Raw genomic sequence first — 8867 nt, forward strand, 5'->3', positions numbered from 1 at the left:
TCTGTGTTGTTATTATTATTTGCCCTCCCACGTATATGTCCCAACGTGGTGTACAAAATATAATTAATAACAGCTTTAAAACTGCAGTTAAAAATAGGACAAAAATATCAGGAGATGCATTTAAAACATTAGACAAGCCGATAGATAATTTTAAGGAGGGTAAAAGCAAATTGCCAATATTCCATCACAATTTAGGGCAGAGCGGGCTGGAATAGGAGGAGGGAATTGAAGCTCTGGGTCTTTTTTATTTTTAGAGCTGGAGCAACAGTGCCATCTTCCAGATCCTCCTTGATAGACCCACCTTGCTCTGGCAAGTGAATGAGGTGATGACAAGGCTTTCAAGTTTTACTATGATAATAATAATAATTGATTTATTACAGTCAAAGACCAGCTCACAGAACATAACACAAGAAAAACAGCATTCATAAAGATAAAATATACAATCGGAGCAGATTGCAGCAATAGCTCATGAGTTAAAATTGAAATATATACATACACCCGCACAACTGAGATTTGGGCTACCATAAAACATTGACCCTGAGGCGCCCCAAAGGGCAACTTCAGCATTTCCCTAGTAAGCTATTTTATACCAGAGGATGATCTGTGCCTACAAATTTGGGCGCAAAATCTCGCTACCAGCCAGGTGGTCTTATGATCTTTGCCTAAGAGGAGAGAATTAAGTTTAGAAGTTTTACTATGGTTTGTTTCAGAAACAAACCAAAGTAAGTTCCGTCATATTGGTAATTTTAGACTTTGAACTAACTGGTTTTACTTGGGATGGCCTCTTTGGATAGTAATGTGTATTCACCTACTACAAATTGTTTTTCTGGGGTAGGTAAAGGTAAAGGGACCCCTGACCATTAGGTCCAGTCGTGACCGACTCTGGGGTTGCGGCGCTCATCTCACTTTACTGGCCAAGGGAGCCGACGTACAGCTTCCGGGTCATGTGGCCAGCATGACTAAGCCACTTCTGGCGAACCAGAGCAATGCACGGAAACACCGTTTACCTTCCCGCCGGAGTGGTACCTATTTATCTACTTGCACTTTGACGTGCTTTCGAACTGCTAGGTTGGCAGGAGCAGGGACCGAGCAACAGGAGCTCACCCTGCCGCGGGGATTCGAACCGCCGACCTTCTGATCGGCAAGTCCTAGGCGCTGTGGTTTAACCCACAGCGCCACCCATTTTCTGGGGTAGGAGGCCCCTTTAAGTGGCTATGAGTATTCCCTTCAAAATGTAGCAAGGCAGCCCTGTTGCCTTGAGGGGAGGGAAAGGTTTCTGCTCATTCTGCCAAGTGGGGCCCTGGACCTCCACCCTAAAGTCTTGGCTCAAGTGCACCACTGCCCTCTTCTGTAAAGTACTATGCAGAATGATATGGCCATAATGTCAATCAATCAACTGGATTGGCATGCCATCTTTGTAACTAGGACTAGTAGAGATGGAGGCCAATTCTGACTCGGCCAGAATCTTGGCTTTCTATTGAAGCTGACTGGCTTCAGGAACTTATCCGAGATTCCTGGCTGCAGCATAGAAACAGCATACTGAACATAATCTTGGCGCATGTGCAGAGAAGCTTTCAGATTTCATTCCCGATTCCATCAAACTCCTTGCCTTTTTGACAATTAGTTGCAATGCAAAGAGGTGGGGGAAGCCACACAATCCATTGTGGGTTTTACTCCTGGATCTCTCAGCAACCCTAAAGCTTAAGGTGTGACTCATGCCTCCTTCAGTCTTCAAGAAGAAGGTCATTGACCTCGGCAGTGACTATTCAGCAGGCAGTGTAGTCTGGAATTACCAGTTTCCTTGTACAAGGTAAAGTTGTGCCTGAGTCGGCTTCACCTGTTTCTTTGGCACACCTGCATGTTTGTCATCACCCTGCCGAAGACCTTTCCACTGTGCTCCGGGGCGGATGCAATCGTGTTGTTTATCAGAGACCATTTTATCTATCAAGGCGGGTGAAAATAGGAGGGTAGATGTTGTTAAGGTTGCCTACTGCAAACCACACCCTTTTCCAGGTAATGCAAATGTCTCCTATTGCTATAACAAGCCAAGGGACCCAATTCAAGGTGCTTACATTAGGGTTTAAAGCCCTTAATGACTCAGTCCTCAAATATCTGAGAGGCCACTTCCTTAGGCTCTCTTGGGCAGTGGCGTATCGTGGGTTGCCAGTGCCCAGGGCAAGGAAAGTATTGCACCCCCTAACTGGTGCCTCCATGCAGCGCTGCCACCACTGGACAGAGCTATAGAGCAATGGCGGGAGATGCACACACACTTTCTTGGGCTGGGGCACCGCCGCAAGTCTCGCCATCCACCCACCTCCCCCAGCGGTAGGGGATGCTGTGCACCTGTCCATCACCTGATGTCACATAGCATCAAATTCAGAAAAGGTAAAGCCATGGCTGTAAAGGAATGATCAGGAGAGCACATTAAGCCTTGGGAAAAGCTTGAATTCAGGGCCATTTAAGTTCCACAACTTATTCAGTTGCACTTCTTATAGCAGGGACTGAATACAATTGGGAGCAATCAAGAGTTCCTGGGTGTATATTATACAGGGTTGTTTTGTAGGAGGGTTGTGAATTTTTTGCCTAAGTCTAGCAAACTGTACATAGTTGGACCACTGTTTCCCCTCTTGCCAAGCGGGGAATCCTACTGCTTTGTAAATCCAAGCCTCCATCTTCTCAACAGGCTAGTGGCTTGCATGTCAAGCTGGAGAAAAACAATTCGTCACTCAGCACTTAACTTTCAATCTGCGCAGCTCCCTGAAGCAAACACCTGACCAGGAAGCAGGACTCCATTTTCCCGCCAGCTGAAAATATCTGGCTGCTTTAGGAACCTTTGGACTTTATGAGCAAGCTTGTGCCTGGCACAGCTCAGGCGCAAGCACTTAATTTGCCCAGCTCTTACAGGCAGAGAAGTGGCACATTGCTCTTTTAAAGGGAAAACAGCTTTGGGAATTCCCTGGCTCCCCACAAAGGCAAAACAATCAGGATGATCCAGGCAGCACGGAGACCTTTTTTGAAACTTCATTCATTTGATGGGGAGAGTTAAGCCATGTTTGCTGATGGTTAAAGTTCTCCCATAGAAATAAACAGGACTCACAGTAGAATCCTATACATGGGATGTGGGTGGCGCTGTGGTCTAAACCACTGAGCCTCTTGAGCTTGCCGATCAGAAGGTCGGAGGTTCGAATCCCCATGACACAGTGAGCTCCTCTTGCTCTGTCCCAGCTCCTGCCAACCCAGCAGTTCAAAAGCACACCAGTGCAAGTAGATAAATAGGTACTGCTGTGGTGGGAAGGTAAACGACATATCAGTGCGCACTAGCTTCCGTCACAGTGTTCCGTTGTGCCAGAAGCAGTTTAGTCATGCTGATCACATGACCCAGAAAGCTGTCTGTGGACAAACGCTGGTTTCCTCAGCCTGAAAGCAAAATGAGCACCACAACCCCCTAGTCGCCTTTGACTGGACTTAACCGTCCAGGGGTCCTTTACCTTTTACCTTTTAAAGAATCCTACGCATGTTTACAGAGAGAAAGATTCCACAGTGGGCTGTAGGGACACATTGTGCTCCTTCTGGGGTAGTTTGTCAACCTTTGGTCCCCACCCTGAACACAGCTCTCACTCAGCTGTGACTCCTAGAAGCTGTCAGCATGCAATAGCGGCCACATCCCAGGAATGGCCAGCTAAACCAGGTGAGGGTAGCTGATGGGTGTCAAACTCTCAGTGACTTAGGGAATTCACCTGCATGTGAAGACAGGCTCCAGGAGATTGAGTGGACAAGACTACTAGTGGGTCCAACCATCCAGAAGGCGGTTTCTGCCCGTGCTGTAGAGGGAAGTGAGGGGCAAATGGGGCTCATCAACCTAGAAAAGGGGCCCATCTAAAAGGAGGAAAACTCTGGTGCTAAACCTCTGCTGCCTTGAGGGATATCTTTGGGAGGAGAAAAGATGATGGAGGAAACCCTACACAAATCCCGAGTGGAGTCCCTAAGATGGTTGGATGGCGCCTTGTACGCCTCCTTTCAGCAACTCCTGCAGCCAAGCTGGTGCCAAACGTATTGCTGTGCTTTCCTTTGGACCACATCAGCGAGGCTGAGATGTGGGTCTTGTAATCTGGGCAGCACAGGACCTCCGTACACACTGCCCAGGCTGAGGAGTGCGGCTAACACAGCAGTTTAACTTCACATCTAGAGGCACACTCCAGTGTCTCTCAAGACAGACAGATGCAAACAACAGATCCTATCATGTTCAGTTGAGTTCATTTCCAGTAAATTGTGTACAGACATGCAACTGTGTTTAGATCGTGCACCTCTGCCCTGAATATACCTAACCCGTATTTTTGTCAAGTCAGTGGCAACACGGTTAGAACTGGCCAAATGCTTGAGATCTAGGCAGTCTTGCCTAGATTTTTAACTCCTCAATTGTTGAATTTATATCCATATTAGAACACGAAGTGGTATTATTTGGCGGATCCAGCAAATTCTCCATTTAGGCACTAAGCCTGTGTACCTTCAGAGGATCCAGACATATAAATTGGAGATGCAGTTTCATGTTCTTCCACTACAGATTATGCCCTGGGACCATTTCTAAAAAATGTTTCCAAAATACTATTTGGTGAAGGATCAGATCTTAAAACTAAATGTTTTAAGCCAAGCACCTATGTTTAGAAAGACTCTTTTGGAGAGGACAAGATGGTAGGAATCCCACTGACCCTAACATAGATTTTAGCAAACTGTGTTCTTGATGTGATTCATGTTTACAAGAACAAACATTCCTATTTAGTACCAGCCTTGCCTCATTTCAGATGTTCTCCATATGCTAATCGGCATGATGCTTCAACCTGGTTGGTGCTCTCCTGGTCCTTGCAGCCAATAGGACTGGCAGTTCCAAAACACAGGTTGCTTCCTCCTATCTGGTTTCTGTTAGTCCAAGCAGCCAATAGGAACTGGCGAGGAACTGTTGTGGTTTTTGCTACACTGGAGTCTTGCAACACATATGGTAAAGTCTGCCTCTTTCTGTATGGGGAGTGGCTATAATGATTTACATGTGTAGCAGGCAGGGTGAGGCAAAAGGGTAATTGTGTCCGAAGTCAGAATACACTGAAGAGAAGTTAAAACTGACAGTTTGAGCTTGTATCGGATTTGTGATAGTGAAAGTTTGTTGCGGGAAAGGGTTGGGAAATTACCAGTGTAACTTCCGTCTAAATAACTGCTTGGGCTAGATGGTAAGACCACATGATTAAACTGTTCCTGGATTGTACCACTTCAAGCATCAGGTGATAACTATATGACAGAATGAGCCTCTGTGTGAAAGGATGGGCTGCAGGAGAAAACACAGGGTGGGGCGCAAGACAAGGAGGTATGTAGATGTTCGACTTTTTGGAGCTGGCTGACCTGACTGGAAGAATCCGCAACCAGAAAGAAGAGGTGATACAAGAGGATTGGAAGAAATTTAAAGAATATTTAGCTAAACATTGTGATATAAGATAAATAGAAAATTCTTGGAAATAATAAATAGGCTTACAGGTAGAATAAGAATATGTTATAGTAAATATTAAGGATTAAAATATTAATAGAGAAGAGGTTAGTAAATGAAAGGAGTCAATATTATCAGAAATATGAATTTGGAGAATGTTATATAGGTGACGGGGACGCGGGTGGCGCTGTGGGTAAAACCTCAGCGCCTAGGACTTGCCGATTGCATGGTCGGCGGTTCGAATCCCCGCGACGGGGTGAGCTCCCATCGCTCGGTCCCAGCTCCTGCCCACCTAGCAGTTCGAAAGCACCCTTAAGTGCAAGTAGATAAATAGGTACCGCTTTATAGCGGGAAGGTAAACGGCGTTTCCGTGTGCTGCGCTGGTGCTGGCTCGCCAGAGCAGCTTCGTCACGCTGGCCACGTGACCCGGAAGTGTCTGCAGACAGCGCTGGCTCCCGGCCTCTAGAGTGAGATGAGCGCACAACCCTAGAGTCTGTCAAGACTGGCCCGTACGGGCAGGGGTACCTTTACCTTTTACCTTTATATAGGTGATATAATGAAATTCAGTTAGAGGGGAATTGAGGAAGTCAGTTATCAATGTAATGAGAATTAGGTATTTGAAGAAATAATTTTTCTTTGTGTCTAGTTTATTGTAGTGTAATGTGTTTTTCTTTGTTGTGTGTTTTGTTATGTTATTTTTGTGATAAATGTGGAAAATCAATAATTTTTTGGGGGGGGGAGAAAAGAAGGGGAGGTCTGTAGCACTGCTTGGCATACAGAAGGCCCCGGGTTCAATTCCTAACACCACTTCCAAGTAGGGCTGGGAATGCGACTTGTCCCAAACCCTGCAAATCTGCTGCCAGCCAGTGTAGACAATACTGAATGAGATGGACCAATCATAGCCTCATAGAATTGTAGTGTTGGAAGGGATCTCAAAGATCATCTAGTCCAACCCCCTGCAATGCAGGAATCTCTACGATCTGTGTCATGACAGATGCAACGGCGGAACAAGCCGATTGGGCACCTGGGGCGGCACATGTGCCCTGCCCCAGGGGTGGGGCCAGCCATCCATCAGACGGGGCCAGTCCAGACAGGACACTCCGCGGGGCCTCCGAGGAGTCTGCCTGCCTTCTCCCACTCAGCTGCCCTACAGCTGAGGGGGAGGTGGCAGGCAGACCGTTTGGGGCAGTGCGCACGAGCCTGCGGGCGCCCAGGCCACCGCGTCACTCCCAAGAGAGACGCGTGGCTCGTGCGCGCTGCAAGCCCCATGGTGATTGCTGACTGGCATTTTGTCACGCCCTCAGTGGTGACACCCGGGGCGACCCACCACAGCCCCCTTCCTTCGCCCCTGGACAGATGACCAACCAACCTCAAGGAAGGAGTATCCACTCACTACCTCCTGAGGGAGACTGCTCAGCTGTTCCTGTCAGAAAGTTCTTCTTGATGTTTAGTCAGACAGAATCTCACTTCTTGTAACTTGAAGCTATTGGTTCGAGTCCTACCCTCCGGAGCAGGAGAAAATATGCTTGTTCCCTCTTCCATGTGAGAGCCCTTGAGATATATGAAGATGGCTATCATATCTCCTCTGAGTCTCCTTTTTTCCAGGCTAAACCTACCCAGCTCCTTCAACTATTCCTCATAAGGCTTGGTTCCCAGATGCTTGATCATCTTAGTACCCTCCTCTGCACATGTTCCAGCTTGTCAATATCCTCCTTAAATTGTGGCTCCCAGAGCCAGACACAATACACTATACTTCTGTTGATGCAGCCTAGAATAGCATTAGCCTTTTTTGCTGCTGCATCACACTGTTCTCTCATGTTAAGCTTTAGGTCTACTAAGACCACAAGATCCTTTTCACATGTATTACTAGCAAGCCAGGTGTCCCCCATATTATATTTGTGCAGTTGGTTCTTCCTGTCCAAGTGCAGAACCTGGCATTTGTCCCTATTGAAATTATTATTTCTTTTTTCTTTTACTTTTGGCCCAGTTCTCCAATCTGTTAAGGTCATCTTGAATCCTGATTCTGTCTTCTATGGTTTTAGCTATAGTTCCTACATTCTGTGTGCCTAAGCGGGGGGGAAACCCAAACAAACCCCTCCATATATAAAAGGTTAAATATCAGCCATGGGTTTCTAGCTGAGCTTTCCTTCTGATATATGTTACCTCTGTGTAAGCAGGATGGCAAAAAAGGAAAACAAAGGCTCCTCAAAAGAGGACACAGATTTGCATAAAAACTGTTTGTGCAACTTATCTGTATAGATGCTAGTTTAGAAAAAAAAATTGTAATTTAAATAACAGTAAAGGGGAAAACTGTGACCAGGTGTCAGGCGTGGAGTATCCTCTCCTCCCCCAGTAACCTCAGAGTAAAGAAGAATGAACAGTTCATATTTTATGGCTTTTTATTCAGTCATCTGGTTGCAAGACAAAAGATCCAGGTCTCCATGCGTAGGGGACATTGGCTACTCTGAGTCCCTCCTCTTCCATCTCCCACAACATCCTGGAAACATACAGGAAGTCACAGGAGTCAAATCCTCTGCTTTTGAATGCGGAGGGACCTGCAAGCCCTGGGACTAGAAGGATCTCCCATATTCTCCAGGGAGGTCTCTGCTGTCTGCTCTCTAACTTCCCCCCTCCTCCTCCTCTACTATCACGTAATTAGGCAATTCCTCATTCAGCTGTACGTCATCCCTGTCTCCCTCTCCTCCTGGAGACAGGGAGGGAGAAACTTCCCACTCCTCCTCTTCTGAGATTAGCCGATCAGAGCGAGGGCTCATTTCCCATTCCTCCTGTTCAGTCCAGTCGCTGGCACCAGGTATCCTGTGTGCTTGCCCAGTTTCCTATCCAAGTTGACATGCAATTCTCCCTATATTGTGAGACACACACACACACACACACACACACACACACACAGTCATACCTCAGGTTGAATGTGCTTCAGGTTGAGTGCTTTTCGGGTTGCGCTCCGTGGCAAATCGGAAGTAACCGAGCATGTTACTTCTGGCTTTCACCGCTCGCGCATGCGTAGACGCTCAAAATGACGTCAAGCGCATGTGCAGAAGTGGCAAAGCGACCCATGCATGCGCAGACGCGCCGTCGCGTCTTACGTTCTATTCAGGATGCGAATGGGGCTCCGGAACGGATCCCGTTCGCATTCCGAGGTACCACTGTGTGTGTGTGTGTGTGTGTGTGTGTGTGTGTGTGTGTGTATATATCTCAGACTTGGACAGGGCAGAAGTCCAAATGGAGAACACTTTCAAATAGAGGACTGCGCTCTGACAGTGCATCAAGTAAAGATGTGTCTTCTTTAAAGTAGGACATATGGCTACTCTAGTGTAGAGATGGGTTTTCCCTTGGGGAGGGGCTTTCAAACATGTACCACTGCGGGTCTGAAGTGGTA

The sequence above is a fragment of the Podarcis pityusensis genome, assembly GCF_964106645.2.
Source record: "Podarcis pityusensis genome assembly, chromosome: 11".
NCBI classification, from domain to species: domain Eukaryota; kingdom Metazoa; phylum Chordata; class Lepidosauria; order Squamata; family Lacertidae; genus Podarcis; species Podarcis pityusensis.